General features: G+C 42.1%; 1 pseudogene; it reads left to right on the plus strand.

Moving 5' to 3' along the window:
* LOC109741459 (shaggy-related protein kinase delta-like) overlaps positions 1-22,930 on the plus strand; it is a 70,452-nt pseudogene extending 47,522 nt beyond the window's left edge.
* Positions 22,931-23,159: the final 229 nt, after the last annotated feature.

The raw sequence follows: 23,159 nt of genomic DNA on the forward strand, positions 1-23,159 counted from the left end.
TGACAATGGGGTATTCTATTGATTCACTTGATGTATGTTTTGGTGATCAACTTGCGGGTTCCGTGACCTTGGGAATCTATGCATAAGGGTTGGCACACGTTTTCGTCTTGACTCTTCGGTAGAAACTTTGGGGCACTCTTTGAGGTTCTATGTGTTGGTTGAATAGATGAATCTGAGATTGTGTGATGCATATCATATAATCATACCCACGGATACTTGAGGTGACATTGGAGTATCTAGGTGACATTAGGGTTTTGGTTGATTTGTGTCTTAAGGTGTTATTCTAGTACGAGCTCTATGATAGATCGAACAGAAAGAATAACTTCGTGATTATTTTACTACGGACTCTTGAATAGATCGATCAGAAAGGATAACTTTGAGGTGGTTTTGTACCCTACCATAATCTCTTCGTTTGTTCTCCGCTATTAGTGACTTTGGAGTGACTCTTTGTTGCATGTTGAGGGATAGTTATATGATCCAATTATGTTATTATTGTTGAGAGAACTTGCACTAGTGAAAGTATGAACCCTAGGCCTTGTTTCAACGCATTGCAATACCGTTTACGCTCACTTTTATCATTAGTTACCTTGCTGCTTTTATTTTTCAAATTACAAAAACTTATATCTACCATCCATATTGCACTTGTGTCACCATCTCTTCGCCGAACTAGTGCACCTATACAATTTACCATTGTATTGGGTGTGTTGGGGACACAAGAGACTCTTTGTTATTTGGTTGCAGGATTGTTTGAGAGAGACCATCTTCAACCTACGCCTCCCACGGATTGATAAACCTTAGGTCATCCACTTGAGGGAAATTTGCTACTGTCCTACAAATCTCTGCACTTGGAGGCCCAACAACGTCTACAAGAAGAAGGTTGCGTAGTAGACATCAAGCAGTTTCTGGCGCCATTGCCGGGGAGGTTAGTGCTTGAAGGTATATCTTTAGATCTTGCAATCAAATATTTTAGTTTCTTGTTTTATCACTAGTTTAGTTTATAAAAGAAAACTACAAAAAAATGGAATTAAGGTTGCCTCATATGCTTCATCTTTTTAATGTCTTTCGTGAAAATGATGGGAAGGAAAATTATGCTCAAGTACTAGAAGAAGAATTACATAGAATGCTTGGCATAAAATATGTGAATGATGAGCATGATTACAATGTTGTTAGTATGAATTCTTTGAATACCCATGATGCTAATGATATGCAAAGCCACAAGCTTGGGGATGCTATGTTTGATGAAGATGATATGTTTAGTCCCCCAAGTTTTGATGAGAATATTTATTATGATGAAGGCATGCCTCCTATTTATGATGATTATATTGATGAAAGTGGGTTTGCAAGAGTGTCAACTTTAGGAAGTAATGATCCCACTATTTTGGAGGATTTTGAATATTATTGTGATAATTATGAAAGTGGATTTGGAGAGGTCAAGACTTTATTTAGTGATGAATCCACTATTTCGGAAGAGGTTCCAATTGATTATGAGAATAAAGTGCTATCTATGATGATTATTGTGATGACATGTATGCTATAAAGAATAGTGATAACCATGAAACTTTTCATCATGATTTTAGTTTTCAATTGGATTATGCCTCACATGATAGTTATTTTGTTGAGTTTGCTCCCACTATTCCGAATGAGAAGAATTTTGCTTATGTGGAGAGTAGTAACTTTTCTATGCTTGTAGATCATGAAAAGAATGCTTTATGTGATGGTTATATTGTTGAATTCATTCATGATGCTACTGAAAATTATTATGAGGGAGGAACATATGCTTGTAGGAATTGCAATAATATCAAGTTTCCTCTCTATGTGCTTAAAGTTTTAAAGTTATGCTTGTTATGCCTTCCTATGCTAGTTGATTATTGTTCCCATAAGTTGTTTGCTCACAAAATCCGTATGCATAGGAAGTGGGTTAGACTTAAATGTGCTAGTCATATTCTTCATGATGCTCTCTTTATGTTTCAATTCTTATCTTTTATGCGAGCATCATTGAAACCATCATGCCTAGCTAGGGGCGTTAAACGTTAGCGCTTGTTCGGAGTCAACCCAATTTTATTTTTGTTCTTTGCCTTTTGCTCCTGTTTAGTAATAAATAACTCATATAGCCTCTGTTTAGATGTGGTTTTATGTTTTAATTATTGTTTGTGCCAAGTAGAACCTTTGGGAAGACTTGGGTGAAGTCTTTATGATCTTGCTGTAAAAAACAGAAACTTTAGCCCTCACGAGATTAGCTGCCATTATTTTACTGGAGAGTGATTTTAGGTTGATTCTTTTTTCAGATGATTAATAGACAAATTACTCAGGTCCACCAATTTATTTCAGAATTTTTGGAGTTCCAGAAGTATTCGTTTGATACAGATTACTACAGACTGTTCTGTTTTTGACCGATTCTGTTTTCATTGTGTTGTTTGCTTATTTTGATGAATCTATGAGTAGTATCGGAGGGTATGAACCATAGAGAAGTTTTAATACAGTAGATGTTACAGCAATATGAATTTAGAATGAGTTCACAACAGTACCTAAGTGGTGATTTATTTTCTTATACTAACGGAGCTTACGAGTTTTCTGTTGAGTTTTGTGTTGTGAAGTTTTCAAGTTTTGGGTAAAGATTCGATGGACTATGGAATAAGGAGTGGCAAGAGCCTAAGCTTGGGGATGCCCAAGGCATCCCAAGGTAATATTCAAGGACAACCAAGAGCCTAAGCTTGGGGATGCCCCGGATGGCATCCCCTCTTTTGTCTTCGTTCATCGGTAACTTTACTTGGAGCTATATTTTTATTCACCACATGATATGTGTTTAGCTTGGAGCGTCATTTTATTTTCTTTTGTTTTGCTTGCTGTTTGAATAAAATACCAAGATCTGAAATTCTTAAATGTTAGAGAGTCTTCACATAGTTACATAATTATTCAACTACTCACTGATCTTCACTTATATCTTTTGGAGTAGTTTGTCATTTGCTCTAGTGCTTCACTTATATCTTTTTAGAGCACGGCGGTGGTTTTATTTTGAAGAAATAGATGAACTCTCATGCTTCACTTATATTATTTTGAGAGAGTCTTAAACAGCATGGTACTTTGCTTTGGTTATGAATTTTGTCCTAATATGATGGGCATCCAAGAGGGATATAATAAAAACTTTCATATAGAGCACATTGAATACTATGAGAAGTTTGATACTTGATGATTGTTTTGAGATATGAAGATGGTAATATTAGAGTCGTGCTAGTTGAGTAATTGTGAAATTGAGAAATACTTGTGTTGAGGTTTGCAAGTCCCGTAGCATGCACGTATGGTAACCGTTGTGTGACAAATTTGAAGCATGAGGTGTTTCTTTGATTGCCTTCCTTATGAGTGGCGGTCGGGACGAGCGATGGTCTTTTCCTACCAATCTATCCCCCTAGGAGCATGCGCGTAGTTCTTGGTTTTGATGACTTGTAGATTTTTGCAATAAGTATGTGAGTTCTTTATGACTAATGTTGAGTCCATGGATTATACGCACTCTCACCCTTCCATCATTGCTAGCCTCTTCGGTACCGTGCATTGCCCTTTCTCACCTCGAGAGTTGGTGCAAACTTCGCCGGCGCATCCGAACCTCGTGATATGATACGCTCTATCACACATAAACCTCCTTATATCTTCCTCAAAACAGCCACCATACCTACCTTTTCCATAGCCATTCCGAGATATATTGCCATGCAACTTTCCACTATTCCATTTATTATGACACACTTCATCAGTGTCATATTGCTTTGCATGATCATGTAGTTGACATCGTATTTGTGGCAAATCCACCATGCATAATTTATCATACATGTCACTCTTGATTCATTGCTCATCCCGGTACACCGCCGGAGGTATTCATATAGAGTCATATTTTGTTCTAGTATCGAGTTGTAATCATTGAGTTGTAAATAAATAGAAGTGTGATGATCATCATTAATAGAGCATTGTCCTGGAAAAAAAAGGCCAAAAAAAGGAAAGGCCAAATAAAAAAAGAAAGGCCAATTAAAAAAAGGCCAAATAAAAAAATAAAAAAGAGAAATAAAAGGGACAATGCTACTATCCTTTTTCCACACTTGTGCTTCAAAGTAGCACCATGATCTTCATGATAGAGAGTCTCTTATATTGTCACTTTCATATACTAGTGGGAATTTTTCATTATAGAACTTGGCTTGTATATTCTAACGATGGGCTTCCTCAAATGCCCTAGGTCTTCGTGAGCAAGCAAGTTGGATGCACACCCACTTAGTTTCTTTTGTTGAGCTTTCATACATTTATAGCTCTAGTGCATCCGTTGCATGGCAATCCCTACTCCTTGCATTGACATCAATTGATGGGCATCTCCCTAGCCCGTTGATTAGCCACGTCAATGTGAGACTTTCTCCTTTTTTGTCTTCTCCACACAACCCCCATCATCATATTCTATTCCACCCATAGTGCTATGTCCATGGCTCACGCTCATGTATTGCGTGAAAGTTGAAAAAAGTTTGAGAATACTAAAGTATGAAACAATTGCTCGGCTTGTCATTGGGGTTGTGCATGACGAGAGCATTTTGTGTGACGAAGATGGAGCATGGCCAAACTATATGATTTTGTAGGGATGAGCTTTCTTTGGCCATGTTATTTTGATAAGACATAATTGCTTGGTTAGTATGCTTGAAGTATTATTATTTTTATGTCAATATTAAACTTTTCTCTTGAATCTTATGGATCTGAATATTCTTGCCACAATAAAGAAGATTACATTGATAAATATGTTAGGTAGCATTCCACATCAAAAATTCTGTTTTTATCATTTACCTACTCGAGGACGAGCAGGAATTAAGCTTGGGGATGCTTGATACGTCTCCAACGTATCTATAATTTTTGATCGTTCCATGCTATTATATTATCCATCTAGGATGTTTTATATGCATTTATATGCTATTTTATATGATTTTTGGGACTAACCTATTAACCTAGAGCCTAGTGCCAGTTTCTGTTTTTTCCTTGTTTTTGAGTATCGCAGAAAAGGAAAACCAAACGGAGTCCAATTGACCTGAAACTTCACGGAGATTATTTTTGGACCAGAAGAAAGCCCACAGAGCATCAGAGATAGGCCAGAAGAGTCCCGAGGCACCCACGAGGGTGGGGGCGTGCCCTACCTCGTGGCTACCTCGGGGACCCCCCTGACTTGTTCCCGACGCCAAAACCTCTTATATATACAGAAACCCCCAGAACATAACCTAGATCGGGAGTTCCGCCGCCGCAAGCCTCTGTAGCCACCGAAAACCAATCTAGACCCGTTTCGGCACCCTGCTGGAGGGGGGAATCCCTCTCCGGTGGCCATCTTCATCATCCCGGCGCTCTCCATGACGAGGAGGGAGTAGTTCACCCTCGGGGCTGATAGGATGTACCAGTAGCTATGTGTTTGATCTCTCTCTCTCTCGTGTTCTTGATTTGGCACGATCTTGATGTATCGCGAGCTTTGCTATTATAGTTGGATCTTATGATGTTTCTTCCCCTCTACTCTCTTGTAATGGATTGAGTTTTCCCTTTGAAGTTATCTTAACGGATTGAGTCTTTAATGATTTGAGAACACTTGATGTATGTCTTGCGTGGGATACCCGTGGTGACAATGGGGTATTCTATTGATTCACTTGATGTATGATTTGGTGATCAACTTGCGGGTTCCGTGACCTTGGGAATCTATGCATAGGGGTTGGCACACGTTTTCGTCTTGACTCTCCGGTAGAAACTTTGGGGCACTCTTTGAGGTTCTATGTGTTGGTTGAATAGATAAATCTGAGATTGTGTGATGCATATCGTATAATCATACCCACGGATACTTGAGGTGACATTGGAGTATCTAGGTGACATTAGGGTTTTGGTTTATTTGTGTCTTAAGGTGTTATTCTAGTACAAACTCTATGATAGATCGAACGGAAAGAATAACTTCGTGATTATTTTACTACGGACTCTTGAATAGATCGATCAGAAAGGATAACTTTGAGGTGGTTTCGTACCCTACCATAATCTCTTCGTTTGTTCTCCGCTATTAGTGACTTTGGAGTGACTCTTTGTTGCATGTTGAGGGATAGTTATATGATCCAGTTATGTTATTATTGTTGAGAGAACTTGCACTAGTGAAAGTATGAACCCTAGGCCTTGTTTCAATGCATTGCAATACCGTTTACGCTCACTTTTATCTAGTTACCTTTCTGTTTTATATTTTCAAATTACAAAAACCTATATCTACCATCCATATTGCACTTGTATCACCATCTCTTCGCCGAACTAGTGCACCTATACAATTTACTATTGTATTGGGTGTGTTGGGGATACAAGAGACTCTTTGTTATTTGGTTTCAGGGTTGTTTGAGAGAGACCATCTTCAACCTACGCCTCCCACGGATTGATAAACCTTCGGTCATCCACTTGAGGGAAATTTGCTACTGTCCTACAAACCTCTGCACTTGGAGGCCCAACAACGTCTACAAGAAGAAGGTAGTAGACATCACACATCACTATAAGCCTTGCAAGCAATGTGACTAATGAGTTAGTTGCGGGATGATGCATTACGGAACGAGTAAAGAGACTTGTCGATAAAGAGATTGAACTAGGTATGATGATACCAACGATCAAATCTCGGGCAAGTAACATACCAATGACAAAGGGAACAACGTATGTTGTTGTGCGGTTTGACCGATAAAGATCTTCATAGAATATGTAGGAGCCAATATGAGCATCCAGGTTCCGCTATTGGTTATTGACTGGAGATGTGTCTCGGTCATGTCTACATAGTTCACGAACCCGTAGGGTCCGCACGCTTAACGTTTGATGATGATTGGTATTATGAGTTTATGTGATTTGATGTACCGAAGGTTGTTCGGAGTCCCGGATGAGATCACGGACATGACGAGGAGTCTCGAGATGGTCGAGACATAAAGATTCATATATTGGAAGGTTATATTCGGACACCGGAATGGTTCGGGTCATATCGGATAAGTTACGGAGTACCGGGGGTTACCGGACCCCCCCCCCCCCGGGAAGCTATTGGGCCTCATGGGCCTTAGTGGAGATGAGAGAGGGCTGGCCAGGAGGTGGCGCGCACCCCCTTGCCCCAATCCGAATTGGACAAGGCTGTGATGCGTCTGGATTGTAGATTGTAGAAGATGGTTACACCATTCAACACCCCGATGATCCATCCTCTGATGACAAGGCTGTGATGCGTCTGGATGCACAAGTGAGAGATATTATCTGTGCAAGTATTTCAAAGAACGTGTTCATTCGGTTTCGAAACCTTGACACTGCAAAGCAACTCTGGGATGCTATCAAAAATGTTCACGAAGAATTCATCTCCAGAACAGATTCACACACTCAAATGCTTCGTGCCATGTGTTGGGGAACGTAGTAATTTCAAAAATTTCCTACGCACACGCAAGATCATGATGATGCATAGCAACGAGAGGGGAGAGTGTTGTCCACGTACCCTTGAAGACCGAAAGCGGAAGCGTTAGCACAACGCGGTTGATGTAGTCGTACGTCTTCACGATCCGACCGATCAAGTACCGAACGCACGGCACCTCCGAGTTCAGCACACGTTCAACCCGATGACGTCCCTCGAACTCCGATCCAGCCGAGTGTTGAGGGAGAGTTTCGTCAGCACGACGGCGTGGTGACGATGATGATGTTCTACCGACGCAGGGCTTCGCCTAAGCACCGCTACAGTATTATCGAGGTGGACTATGGTGGAGGGGGGCACCGCACACGGCTAAAAGATCAATGATCAATTTTTGTGTCTCTAGGGTGCCCCCTGCCCCCGTATATAAAGGAGCAAGGGGGGAGGTGCGGCCAGCCAGGAGGGGGCGCGCCAGGAGGAGTCCTACTCCCACCGGGAGTAGGACTCCCTCCCTATTCCTTGTTGGATTAGGAGAAGAGGGGGAAAGAGGTGGAGGAGAAGAAGGAAAAGGGGGGGCGCCGCCCCCCTCTCCTTGTCCTATTCGGACTAGGGGGGAGGGGCGCGCGGCCCTTGCCCTGGCCGCCTCTCCTCTTCTCCACTAAGGCCCACTATGGCCCATTAACCCCCGGGGGGTTCCAGTAACCCCTCCGGTACTCCGGTAAAATCCCGATTTCACCCGGAACACTTCCGATATCCAAATATAGGCTTCCAATATATCAATCTTCATGTCTCGACCATTTCGAGACTCCTCGTCATGTCCATGATCACATCCGGGACTCCGAACTACCTTCGGTACATCAAAACATATAAACTCATAATATAACTGTCATCGAAACGTTAAGCGTGCGGACCCTACGGGTTCGAGAACTATGTAGACATGACCGAGACACGTCTCCGGTCAATAACCAATAGCGGAACCTGGATGCTCATATTGGCTCCCACATATTCTACGAAGATCTTTATCGGTCAGACCGCATAACAACATACGTTGTTCCCTTTGTCATCGGTATGTTACTTGCCCAAGATTCGATCGTCGGTATCTCAATACCTAGTTCAATATCGTTACCGGTAAGTCTCTTTACTCGTTCTGTAATACATCATCCCGCAACTAACTCATTAGTTGCAATGCTTGCAAGGCATATAGTGATGTGCATTACCGAGTGGGCCCAGAGATACCTCTCCGACAATCAGAGTGACAAATCCTAATCTCGAAATACGCTAACCCAACAAGTACCTTCGGAGACACCTGTAGAGCACCTTTATAATCACCCAGTTACGTTGTGACGTTTGGTAGCACACAAAGTGTTCCTCCGGTAAACGGGAGTTGCATAATATCATAGTCATAGGAACATGTATAAGTCATGAAGAAAGCAATAGCAACAAACTAAACGATCAAGTGCTAAGCTAACGGAATGGGTCAAGTCAATCACATCATTCTCCTAATGATGTGATCCCGTTAATCAAATGACAACCCATGTCAATGGCTAGGAAACTTAACCATCTTTGATCAACGAGCTAGTCAAGTAGAGGCATACTAGTGACACTCTGTTTGTCTATGTATTCACACATGTATTATGTTTCCAGTTAATACAATTCTAGCATGAATAATAAACATTTATCATGATATAAGGAAATAAATAATATCTTTATTATTGCCTCTAGGGTATATTTCCTTCAGTCTCCCACTTGCACTAGAGTCAGTAATCTAGATTACACAGTAATGATTCTAACACCCATGGAGCCTTGGTGCTGATCATGTTTTGCTTGTGGAAGAGGCTTAGTCAACGGGTCTGCAACATTCAGATCCGTATGTATCTTGCAAATTTCTATGTCTCCCACCTGGACTAAATCCCGGATGGAATTGAAGCGTCTTTTGATGTGCTTGGTTCTCTTGTGAAATCTGGATTCCTTCGCCAAGGCAATTGCACCAGTATTGTCACAACAGATTTTCATTGGACCCGATGCACTAGGTATGACACCTAGGTCGGATATGAACTCCTTCATCCAGACTCCTTCATTTGCTGCTTCCGAAGCAACTATGTATTCCGCTTCACACATAGATCCCACCACGACGCTTTGTTTAGAACTGCACCAACTGACAACTCCACCGTTCAATGTAAACACGTATCCGGTTTGCGATTTAGAATCATCCGGATCAGTGTCAAAGCTTGCATCAACGTAACCATTTATGATGAGCTCTTTGTCACCTCCATAAACAAGAAACATATCCTTAGTCCTTTTCAGGTATTTCAGGATGTTCTTGACCGTTGTCCAGTGATCCACTCCTAGATTACTTTGGTACCTCCCTGCTAGACTTATAGCAAGGCACACATCAGGTCTGGTACACAGCATTGCATACATGATAGAGCCTATGGCTGAAGCATAGGGAACATCTTTCATTTTCTTTCTATCTTCTGCAGTGGTCGAGCATTGAGTCTGACTCAACTTCACACCTTGTAACACAGGCAAGAACCCTTTCTTTACTTGATCCCTTTTGAACTTCTTCAAAACTTTATCAAGGTATGTGCTTTGTGAAAGTCCAATTAAGCGTCTTGATCTATCTCTATAGATCTTGATGCCCAATATATAAGCAGCTTCACCGAGGTCTTTCATTGAAAAATTCTTATTCAAGTATCCTTTTATGCTATTCAGAAATTCAGTATCATTTCCGATCAACAATATGTCATCCACATACAATGTCAGAAATGCTACAGAGCTCCCACTCACTTTCTTGTAAATACAGGCTTCTCCGAAAGTCTGTACAAAACCATATGCTTTGATCACACTATCAAAGCGTATATTCCAACTCCGAGAGGCTTGCACTAGTCCATAAATGGATCGCTGGAAATTGCACACTTTTTTAGCACCTTTTGGATCGACAAAACCTTCTGGTTGCATCATACACAACTCTTCTTTAAGATATCCATTAAGGAATGCAGTTTTGACATCCATTTGCCAAATTTCATAATCATAAAATGCGGCAATTGCTAACATGATTCGGACGGACTTAAGCATCGCTACGGGTGAGAAGGTCTCATCATAGTCAACTCCTTGAACTTGTCGAAAACCTTTCGCAACAAGTCGAGCTTTGTAGACAGTAACATTACCGTCAGCGTCAGTCTTCTTCTTGAAGATCCATTTATTCTCTATGGCTTGCCAATCATCGGGCAAGTCAACCAAAGTCCATACTTTGTTTTCATACATGGATCCCATCTCAGATTTCATGGCCTCAAGCCATTTCGTGGAATCTGGGCTCATCATCGCTTCCTCATAGTTCGTAGGTTCGTCATGGTCAAGTAACATGACTTCCAGAACAGGATTACCGTACCATTCTGGTGCGGATCTTACTCTGGTTGACCTACGAGGTTTGGTAGTAACTTGATCAGAAGTTTCATGATCATCATCATTAGCTTCCTCACTAATTGGTGTAGGAATCACTGGAACTGATTTCTGTGATGAACTACTTTCCAATAAGGGAGCAGGTACAATTGCCTCATCAAGTTCTACTTTCCTCCCACTCACTTCTTTCGAGAGAAACTCCTTCTCTAGAAAGGATCCCTTCTTAGCAACGAATATCTTGCCTTCGGATCTGTGATAGAAGGTGTACCCAACAGTCTCCTTTGGGCATCCTATGAAGACACATTTCACCGATTTGGGTTCGAGCTTATTAGGTTGAAGCTTTTTCACATAAGCATCGCAGCCCCAAACTTTAAGAAATGACAACTTGGGTTTCTTGCCAAACCACAGTTCATATGGTGTCGTCTCAACGGATTTACATGGTTCCCTATTTAATGTGAATGCAACCATCTCTAAAGCATAACCCCAAAACGATAGCGGTAAATCAGTAAGAGACATCATAGATCGCACCATATCTAATAAAGTGCGGTTACGACGTTCGGACACACCATTACGCTGTGGTGTTCTAGGTGGCGTGAGTTGCGAAACTATTCCACATTGTTTCAAATGAAGACCAAACTCGTAACTCAAATATTCACCTCCACGATCAGATCGTAGAAACTTTATTTTCTTGTTATGATGATTTTCCACTTCACTCTGAAATTCTTTGAACTTTTCAAATGTTTCAGACTTATGTTTCATCAAGTAGATATACCCATATCTGCTCAAATCATCTATGAAGGTCAGAAAATAACGATACCCGCCGCGAGCATCAACACTCATCGGACCGCATACATCAGTATGTATTATTTCCAACAAGTCTGTTGCTCGCTCCATTGTTCTGGAGAACGGAGTATTAGTCATCCTGCCCATGAGCGAGGCGTGGTTTGAAAGCATCAAGTGATTCATAATCAAGTGATTCCAAAAGTCCATCAGCATGGAGTTTCTTCATGCGCTTTACACCAATACGACCTATACGGTAGTGCCACAAATAAGTTGCACTATCATTATTAAAATTATATCTTCTGGCTTCAGTACTATGAATATGTGTATCACTACTATCGAGATTCAACAAAAATAGACCACTCATCAAGGGTGCATGACCATAAAAGATATTACTCATATAAATAGAACAACCATTATTCTCTGATTTAAATGAATAACCGTCTCGCATCAAACAAGATTCAGATATAATGTTCATGCTTAACGCTGGCACCAAATAACAATTATTCAGGTCTAAAACTAATCCCGAAGGTAGATGTAGAGGTAGCGTGCCGACGGCAATTACATCGACTTTGGAACAATTTGCCACGCGCATCATCACCTCGTCCTTAGCCAATCTTCGCTTAATCCGTAGCCCCTATTTCGAGTTGCAAATATGAGCAACAGAACCAGTATCAAATACCCAGGCGCTACTACGAGCATTAGTAAGGTACACATCAATAACATGTATATCAAATATACCTTTCACTTTGCCATCCTTCTTATCCGCAAACACTTGGGGCAGTTCCGCTTCCAGTGACCAGTCCCTTTGGAGTAGAAGCACTCAGTCTCCGGCTTAGGTCCAGACTTGGGCTTCTTCACTTGAGCAACAACTTGCTTGCCGTTCTTCTTGAAGTTCCCCTTCTTCCCTTTGCCCTTCTTCTTGAAACTAGTGGTCTTGTTAACCATCAACACTTGATGCTCCTTCTTGATTTCTACTTCCGCAGCCTTTAGCATCGCGAAGAGCTCGGGAATAGTGTTATCCATCCCTTGCATATTATAGTTCATCACGAAGCTTTTGTAGCTTGGTGGCAGTGATTGAAGAACTCTGTCAATGACACTGTCAACCGGAAGATTAACTCCCAGCTGAGTCAAGTGATTGTGGTACCCAGACATTCTGATTATATGTTCACTGACAGAACTATTCTCCTCCATTTTGCAGCTGTAGAACTTATTGGAGACTTCATATCTGTCAATCCGGGCATTTGCTTGAAATATTAACTTCAACTCCTGGAACATCTCATATGCTCCATGACGTTCAAAACGTCGTTGAAGTCCCGGTTCTAAGCCGTAAAGCATGGCACACTAAACTATCAAGTAGTCAACAGCTTTGCTCTGCCAGGCGTTCATAACGTCCGACGTTGCTCCTGCAGCGGGTCTTGCACCTAGCGGTGCTTCCAGGACGTAATTATCCTGTGCAGCAATGAGGATAATCCTCAAGTTACAGACCCAGTCCGTGTAGTTGCTACCATCATCTTTCAACTTAGCTTTCTCTAGGAACGCATTAAAATTCAACGGAACAGTAGCACGGGCCATTTATCTACAACAATATAGACATGCAAAAATACTAGCAGGTACTAAGTTCATGATAAATTAAAGTTCAATTAATCATATTACTTAAGAACTCCCACTTAGATAGACATCCCTCTAATCAGCTAAGTGATCACGTGATCCATATCAACTAAACCATGTCCGATCATCACGTGAGATGGAGTAGTTTTCAATGGTGAACATCACTATGTTGATCATATCTACTATATGATTCACGCTCGACCTTTCGGTCTTAGTGTTCCGAGGCCATATATGCATATGCTAGGCTCGTCAAGTTTAACCCGAGTATTCTGTGTGTGCAAAACTGGCTTACACCCGTTGTATGTGAACGTAGAGCTTATCACACCCGATCATCACATGGTGTCTCGGCACGACGAACTGTAGCAATGGTGCATACTCAGGGAGAACACTTGTACCTTGAAATTTAGTGAGAGATCATCTTATAATGCTACCGCCGTACTAAGCAAAATAAGATGCATAAAAAGATAAACATCACATGCAATCAAATAAGTGAAATGATATGGCCATCATCATCTTGTGCCTTTGATCTTCATCTCCAAAGCACCGTCATGATCACCATCGTCACCGGCTTGACACCTTGATCTCCATCGAAGCATCGTTGTCGTCTCGCCAACTATTGCTTCTACGACTATCGCTACCGCTTAGTGATAAAGTAAAGCAATTACATGGTGATTGCATTTCATACAATAAAGTGACAACCATATGGCTCCTGCCAGTTAACGATACAACCGTGTGAAGCCGAGGGAGAGTTTCGTCAGCACGACGACGTGGTGACGGTGATGATGAAGTTCGTCGGCGCAGGGCTTCGTCTAAGCACTATGACGATATGAACGAGGTGTGTAACTATGGAGGGGGCACCACACACGGCTAAAAGATCAACTTGTGTGTCCTAGGCTACCCCCCTCCCCACGTATATAAAGGAGGGAGGGAGGAGGAGGCCAGCCAGGGGTGGTGCGCCCAAGGGGGGGAGTCCTACTCCAAGTAGGATTCGCCCCCCCCCCTTTCCTACTCCCACAAGGAGAAGGGGGGAAGGAGGAGGAGAAGAGAAGGAAAGGGGGGCGCCCCCTAGCCCTAGTCCAATTCGGTTTGGGCTAGGGGGGCATGCGCCACTCCTTGGCCTACCTCCTCTCTTCCACCACTAGGCCCATGAGGCCCAATAACTTCATGGGGGGGTCCGGTAACCCTTGGTACTCCGAGAATTATTTGAAACGACCCGAACCATTCCGGTGTCCGAATGTAACCTTCCTATATATGAATCTTTATGTCTCGACCATTTCGAGACTGCTCGTCATGTCCATGATCTCATCCGGGAATCCAAACAACCTTCTGTCATCAAATCACATAAACTTATAATACAAATCGTCATCGAATGTTAAGCGTGCGGACCCTACGGGTTCGAGAACTATGTAGACATGACCGAGACACATCTCCGGTCAATAACCAATAGCGGAACCTAGATGCTCATATTGGCTCCTACATATTCTATGAACATCTTTATCGATCAAACCGCACAACAACATACGTTGTTCCCTTTGTCATCGGTATGTTACTTGCCCGAGATTCGATCGTCGGTATCATCATACCTAGTTCAATCTCGTTACCGGCAAGTCTCTTTACTCGTTCCGTAATGCATCATCCCACAACTAACTCATTAGTCACATTGCTTGCAAGGCTTATAGTGATGTGCATTACCGAGAGGGCCCAGAGATACCTCTCCGACATTTGGAGTGACAAATCCTAATCTCGATCTATGCCAACTCAACAAACACCATCGGAGACACCTGTAGAGCATCTTTATAATCACCCAGTTACGTTGTGACGTTTGATAGCACACTAAGTGTTCCTCCGGTATTCGGGAGTTGCATAATCTCATAGTCATAGGAACATGTATAAGTCATGAAGAAAGCAATAGCAATAAACTAAACGATCATAGTGCTAAGCTAATGGATGGGTCTTGTCCATCACATCATTATCTAATGATGTGATCCCATTCATCAAATGACAACACATGTCTATGGCTAGGAAACTTAACCATCTTTGATTAACGAGCTAGTCTAGTAGAGGCATACTAGGGACACTCTGTTTGTCTATGTATTCACACATGTACTAAGTTTCCGGTTAATACAATTCTAGCATGAATAATAAACATTTATCATGATATAAGGAAATATAAATAACAACTTTATTATTGCCTCTAGGGCATATTTCCTTCAGTGGGCTCTGTGGGCCCCCCGTTTGCGTTGATTCCACCTCCCAAAAATCACATAAATTCCAAAATATATCTCCGTAAATTTTTATCGCGTTTGGACTTCGTTTGATAAGGATTTTCTGCGATACAAAAAACATGCAACAGGAACTGGCACTAGGCACTGGATCAATAGGTTAGTCCAATAAATCATATAAAAAGTTGCCAAAAGTATGTAAAACTTGTATAATATTGGCATGAAACAATCAAAAATTATAGATACGACGGAGACGTATCAGCATCCCCAAGCTTAATTCATGCTCGTCCTCGAGCAGGTAAATGATAAAAAAAGATAATTTTTGATGTGGAATGCTACCTAGCATAAACTTGATCATATATCTAGTCATGGCATGAATATTAATACATAAGTGATTCAAAGCAATAGTCTATAATTTGACATAAAGACATCAATACTCAGGCATCCCAACAAACAATCATGTCTTTCAAAATATCAACGCTAATGAAAGCCATCCCTACAAAATAATATATATAGTCTTGTCATGCTCTGTCTTCTCAACAAAAAGTATTTATCATGCACAACCCCGATGACAAGCCGAACAATTAGTTCATACTTTTTAACGCGCTTCAGCTTTTTCAGCTCTTGCGCAATACATGAGCGCAAGCCATGGATATAGCACTACGGGTGGAATAGAGTATGATGATAGGGGTAAATATAAAGAAGACAAAAAGTAAGAAAGTCTCACACCGATGCGGCTAACCAACGGGCTATGGAGATGCCCATCAATTGATATCAGTGTGAGGAGTAGGGATTGCCATGCAACGAATGCACTAAGAGCTATAAGTGTATGAAAGCTCAATGTGAAAACTAAGTGGGTGTGCATCTAATCCTATAATGACAAATTCCCACTAGTATATGAAAGTGACAACATAGGAGTCTCTTCATATGAAAAACATGGTGCTACTTTGAAGCACAAGTGTGGTAAAGGATACTAACGATGCCCCTTCTCTCTTTGTTTATTTACTTTTTTCTTTTCTTTTTCTTTTCTTTTTTTCTTTTTTTCCTTTTTCTTTTTCTCTCATTGTCCAGAGTCTCATCCCGACTTGTGGGGGAATCATAGTCTCCATCATCCTTTCCTCATTGGAGCACTGCTCTAAAAATGAATAATGATGACCATCACACTTCTATTTACTTATAACTCAAAAGAAATAAAAATTATAACTCGATACCTATGACAAAGTATGACTCTATATGAATGCCTCTGGTAATGTACCAGGATGTGTAATGATCTAGCGTAACATGTATGAAAAATGGTGCACGGTGGCCGAGCCACAACTACTATGTCAGCTATATGATCATGCAAAGCAATATGACAATGAATGCTCAAGTCATCAAACGGAAGCGATGGAAGTTGCATGGCAATATATCTCGGAATGGCCATGGAAAAGCCATGATAGGTAGGTATGGTGGCTGTTTTGAGGAAGATATAAGTCTTATGTGTGATAGAGCGTATCATATCACGGGGTTTGGATGCACCTGCGAAGTTTGCACCACGTCTCAATGTGAGAAAGGGCAATGCACGGTACCGTAGAGGCTAGCAAATTGCGGAAAGGTAAGAGTGCGTATAATCCATGGACTCACATTAGTCATAAAGAACTCATATACTTATTGCAAAAGTTTATTAGCCCTCAAAGCAAAGTACTACTACGCATGCCCCTAGGGGGATAGATTAGTAGGAAAAGACCATCGCTCATCCCCGACCGCCACTCATAAGGAAGACAATCAATAATAAATCATGCTCCAACTTCATAGCATAACGAGAGACTATATGTGCATGCTTCGGGAATCACAAACCTTAACACCAATATTCTTACTAACCACAACCGTTTACTAGTACCTCCCACATATTATCATCTCTATATAGCAAAACTATTGCAAGGAATCAAACATATCGTATTCGGTGATCCATAAGTTTTATGTAGGATTTTACGACTAACCATGCAATTGACCAATTCCTTTTGACTCTCTAAATAGATATAAGTGAAGCACGCGAGTTTAATTCTTCCTACAAAAGATCATGCTCTAACAAATATAAGTGAAGCAGAAGAGAATTCTTCAAATAACGGTTTTCTATGTGAAGAGAAACAGGCAATCCAAACTTCAAATGATATAAGTGAAGCACATGAAGCATTCTATAAAGCCATACTCAAAAGATATAAGTGAAGTGCAATGAGCATTCTATAAATCAAACATGGACTATCTCATACCAGCATGGTGCATAAAACAAAAGTAAAACTAAATGCAAAAGACGCTCCAAGATTTGCACATATCGCATGAACGAAACAAATCCGAAAACATACCGATACTTGTTGAAGAAAGATGGGATGCCTTCCGGGGCATCCCCAAGCTTAGACGCTTGAGTCTCCTTGAATATTTACTTGGGGTGCCTTGGGCATCCCCAAGCTTGAGCTCTTGCCTCTCCTCCTTCTCCTCACATCGAGACCTCCTCGATCTTCGAACACTTCATCCACACAAAACTCAACAGAAAACTCGGTAAGATCCATTAGTATAACAAAGCAAATCACTACTCTAAATACTGTTGCAAACCAATTCATATTTTGTTTTTGCATTGTAGCTACTGTAATATAACTTTCCATGGCTTATGCCACCGATAGAATCGATAGTTTCATCAAAACAAGCAACATAATGCATCAAAAACAGAATCTGTCTTAAACAGGACAGTCTGTAGTAATCTGAACACTACCATACTTTCGTAACTCCAAAAATTCTGAAAAATTGGGACAATGTAAACAATTTGTATAGCAAGACAGTGCAAAAAGTTTCAGAAATGTTTGACTTTCCAGTAAAAAAATTTCACGCGCTACAGCCAAAGTTTCTGTTTCTGCACCGCACATACCAACAAGCAATCTAATCATCCTAAAGGCAAATCTTGGCACATTATTTTTATAATACAATGGAATTGTACAAGGGGATAATTATTTTTGTGAGAATATTCATGAAATATTCTACATTGTTTCCATGAGCATGAACACAAGTGTTCAAGGTCGACCCTCACTTCTCCAATGCATAACTTCCAATCGCTCCTCTTTTGTGAAAAGTTTTAAGTTCCCCTCTATATTTTTTGTTTTTAAACTTTACAAAAGCACTCAACAGAAATAAATGACTCTCTAAAACTCCCGGGTTGTCTCCCTGGCAGCGCTTTCTTTAAAGCCATTAAGCTATGCATAAAGTGCTCAAGTAATGAATCCACCCGGATCCCAAGGTATATCAAAGCCAATTTTAATTAACTATGATTTGGCATTTATTAGTGAGCACAAAGCAACATATATCAAGCAATGATGAAGTCTAACTCTCTTCCTATGCATCGACATGTCATACAAGAACAATTCATGCACATCAAGTAAAGGCCAATACATAGCATAAGCAATTTCTTGCAATTTTATCGTGTTGGAAATATAGAGAGGTGGAGATGTAGTTCCTCTCTCATAATAATTGCAAGTAGGAGCAGCAAGCACATGCATATTATATTCATCAAAATCAGCATCTGAAATAGTAAAAGGCAACCCATCAATATAATCCTTAACAAGAGCAAACTTCTCCGATATAGTGTAGTTGGGAGAATTCAAAAAGATAATAGGACTATCATGTGTGGGTGCAATAGCAACAATTTCATGTTTAATATAAGGAACAATAGCAAGTTCATCTCCATAAGCATAATTAATATTGGCATCATGGCCCCAAGCATAGCAAACATCAAGTTCATCAAAAAGGGATGTTTCAAACGAATCAACGGGTTACTCTCATTAGAAGGCGGGAACGGGTGATCAATCCACTCTTCCTCCACTTGTTCTTCGCTCTTCTCATCATCTTTTTCATCCAATGAGCTCATAGTTTCATCAATTCCTTCTTCCATAGACTCCTGCAAAATATTAGTCTCTTCTTGGACAGCGGAGACTTTCTCAATAAATTCATCAATATCGGAATTGTATTTATAATTATCATAGCAATATTTAAGGATGGCAAAAAATTCAGGTCGATAAACTGAATCATCAAAATCTTCAAACTTTTCAAACAAAGATTCAATTTCATAAGCACCCTTAAAAGCAACAAATTCTTCTATTCATTCCACATCATAGTAATCATATATACCTCTAGCATAAGAAGCTAAGGTTTCATTATCATTAAATTCACATGAAAAGGGGAGATGTGGAACTTCAATCTTAGAGCAACAAGTATAATCATATCTCAAGCATAGATTCCAAGCATACCATTGCAACATTTCAATTTGATCCCACTTTTGAGTCAAGCAATAACCCTAAAGTATTCACGTTGATCCAACGTTACTCCCATTATCAAGTTGAATGGGGTTTTCTCGGGATTATCAAAGTAGTGTATAATATTTTTCACATAACGAGCATCGAGGGTTTTAGGAGGTTCCCCATCTCCATGAGTAGCAAGTACCACTATTTTTTTGGTGGTTCGTGTTCCATATCCATAAATAAAGATAGAGAACAAGTTAGAACAGAAAATAAAAACTACTTAGTGATAAGGCAAACAAGCACACACGAGAATATTCACCCCACGCTATTGCTCCCCGGCAACGGCGCCAGAAAAAGGTCTTGATAACCCACAAGTATAGGGGATCAATTGTAGCCTCTTTCGATAAGTAAGAGTGTCAAACCCAATGATGAGCTAAAGGTAGAACAAATATTCCCTCAAGTTCTATCGACCACCAATACAACTCTACGCACTCTTGACGTTCGCTTTACCTAGAACAAGTATGAAACTAGAAGTACTTTGTAGGTGTGATAGGATAGGTTTGCAAGATAATAAAGAGAACATAAATAAATCTAGGGGCTGTTTAGATAAAGACACGACTAAGTTAGTTTTAGTAGAGAGCTTTTGTCAACAAGAAAGTTATTTGTCCCTAGGCAATCGATAACAAGTACCGGTAATCATTCTTGCAACTTTATATGAGGGAGAGGCATGAGCTAACATACTTTCTCTACTTGGATCATATGCACTTATGATTAGAACTCTAGCAAGCATCCGCAACTACTAAATATCATTAAGGTCGTGAAACCCAACCATAGCAGTAAGTATCAAGTCCTCTTTACTCCCATACGTCATACCCCACCTACTCGGGTTTAAGTTTCTGTCACTCTCGCAACCCACCATAAGCGAACCATGAACATATTGCAACACCCTACAGTGGGGGCCCCTCACGTTTGCGCGAGAACGGAGGGCACTGTAGGACAACACCATAAATAAAATATACAATCATACCAACCAAGATCACGATTAACCCACAGGACAAAACAGATCTACTCAAACATCATAGGATAACCATAGATCATCGGGAAATAATATATGGAGTTGAGCACCATGTTTAAGTAGAGATTACAGCGGGGGGAAGAGGTGTTACACCGCTGCATAGAGGGGGAGAAAGTTGGTGTTGACGGTAGCAAGATTGTTGATGTAGATCGCCGTCCCGATCGTTGCCCCCGGCGGCACTCCGGCGCCACCAGAAGCGAGGGGGAGAGAGCCCCCCTCCTTCTTCTTCTTCCTTGGCATCCCCCCTAGATGGGAGGAGGGATCCCCCTCTGGTCCATGGCCTCCATGGCCGCGGAGGGGCGGGAGCCCCTCCGAGATTGGATCTCCCTCTCTGTTCCCTTCTATTTCGCATTCCCCAGATCTGGCCCTTCACCGTTTCTTAAATTTCCGGAGATCCGTAACTCCGATTGCGCTGAAATTTTTACACGATTTTTTTCCATAAATTATCTCTCTTGCGCAAGAAGAAGGGTCCCAACTGACCTTCGGGGAGGGCAGAAGACACCTGGGCGTGCCAGGGGTGCTTGGCGTGCCCTGGTGGGTTGTGGGCTCTGTGGGCCCCCGTTTGCGTTGATTCCACCTCCCAAAAATCACATAAATTCCAAAATATATCTCCGTAAATTTTTATCGTGTTTGGACTTCGTTTGATATGGATTTTCTGCGATACAAAAAACATGCAATAAACAGGAACTGACACTGGGCACTGGATCAATAGGTTAGTCCAATAAATCATATAAAAAATTGTCAAAAGTATGTAAAACTTGTATAATATTGGCATGAAACAATAAAAAATTATAGATACGACGAAAACGTATCAAGCTCTGCCTCTTATGCTTCGGGTCGCCGATACGCGGGAGCCAGCTGGCGGAGCTTGGCCGCCTACCCTTCACCTCCAGGGTGCAGGACTTCGCCGACCGCTTCTAGGCCCTGGCGTGCCACGCGCCCGGCTTGACGGCTCACCAGCGGGCCGAGCTCTTCGTGGGCGGTCTGCCAGATCATATTCGCGTGGACGCGGAGCTGCGGGGACCTCAGGACCTCCATGGCCACCGACCCGGCGCCGTCCTCCTCGCTGCTCTGCGCCGACGAGGCGTACCCCCACGGCGGCCATAACCACACGCCGCCGCGCTTCGCCAAGCTCGACTTCGCCACCTACGACGGCACCGGGGACCCCCTGAACTGGCTTAATCAATGTAACCAGTTTTCCAGGGGGCAACGCACGCTCGCGTCGGACCGCGCCTGGCTCGCTTCGTATCAGCTCCGAGGCACCGGACAGACTTGGTATTACGCTCTCGAGCAGGACGAGGGCGGCATGCCCCCATGGGAGCGTTTTCGCGAGCTCTGCCTCTTACGCTTCGGGCCGCCGATACGCAGGAGTCGGCTGGTGGAGCTTGGCCGCCTACCCTTCATCGCCATGGTGCAGGACTTCGCCGACCGCTTCCAGGCCCTAGCGTGCCACGCGCCCGGCGTGACGGCTCGCCGGCGGGACGAGCTCTTCGTGGGCGGTCTGCCGGATCATATCCGCGTGGACGTGGAGCTGCGGGGACCTCAGGACCTCCAGACGGCCATGTATTATGCCCGCGTCTTCGAGCGTCGCGCGCAGGCCTTGCAGCAGGCGTCGCCGGCTCGGGGCGCCCGCCAGCCAGCCAGGCTGCACCCGACACCACCAATGTCGGGGCATCCGCCTCCGGCCTCTGCAGCGACCAACGCTCCGGCCGCGACGCGGCCCTTCCGCCGGCTCATCCTGGCCGAGCAGCTCGAGCGCCGTCGCCAGGGGCTATGCTATAACTGCGACGAGCCCTACGTGCCAGGGGCTAGTTGAGCTTTCTTTACACTAATCAAATTTGAATAACCACCAGTACATTTTGTACTAACCTAGTAAGCTTTCCACTGTTGGTTAACCCACATCTCAAAATCTGTAATTTTGGCAGCGCAAAAGCCTTGGTAAGTATCTTCTATAATTGGGTAGAAATTCAAATGCGCGAGTCCTGCTGATTTCGAAAATAACATGCTAAACTTTCTTGGTGAGAACAAAAAGAAAAGGTGCGCACGAATGCTAGTAACCTACCCAGACATGGCGACTTCTACATTGTTTTGATGTAATAATGTTTCCTACATTTACTCAAGATATTTGAGAGCACCAGAACTAATATTTGGGGCAACTGAATATACTACTGCCGTTGATTTGCACCAGAACTAATATATTTCTTGGACAGGTTTTGTTCATGCATATACTGTATTTTTTTTTATTTCACTCCCTAAATTGATCTCATAATATTCATCCATGCAGCCTCTCTTTCCTGGGAAAATTTCAGTTGATCAGCTGGTTGAGATTATCAAGGTGAAATCTTGTAGTACCTACGGCACATGAAACTGTTTTCTCCTGCGATCTGCATTCTTTACAATGACATGTTCAGCCATAGTGCGAT

This window comes from Aegilops tauschii, chromosome 5, assembly GCF_002575655.3.
Source record: "Aegilops tauschii subsp. strangulata cultivar AL8/78 chromosome 5, Aet v6.0, whole genome shotgun sequence".
NCBI lineage: Eukaryota > Viridiplantae > Streptophyta > Magnoliopsida > Poales > Poaceae > Aegilops > Aegilops tauschii.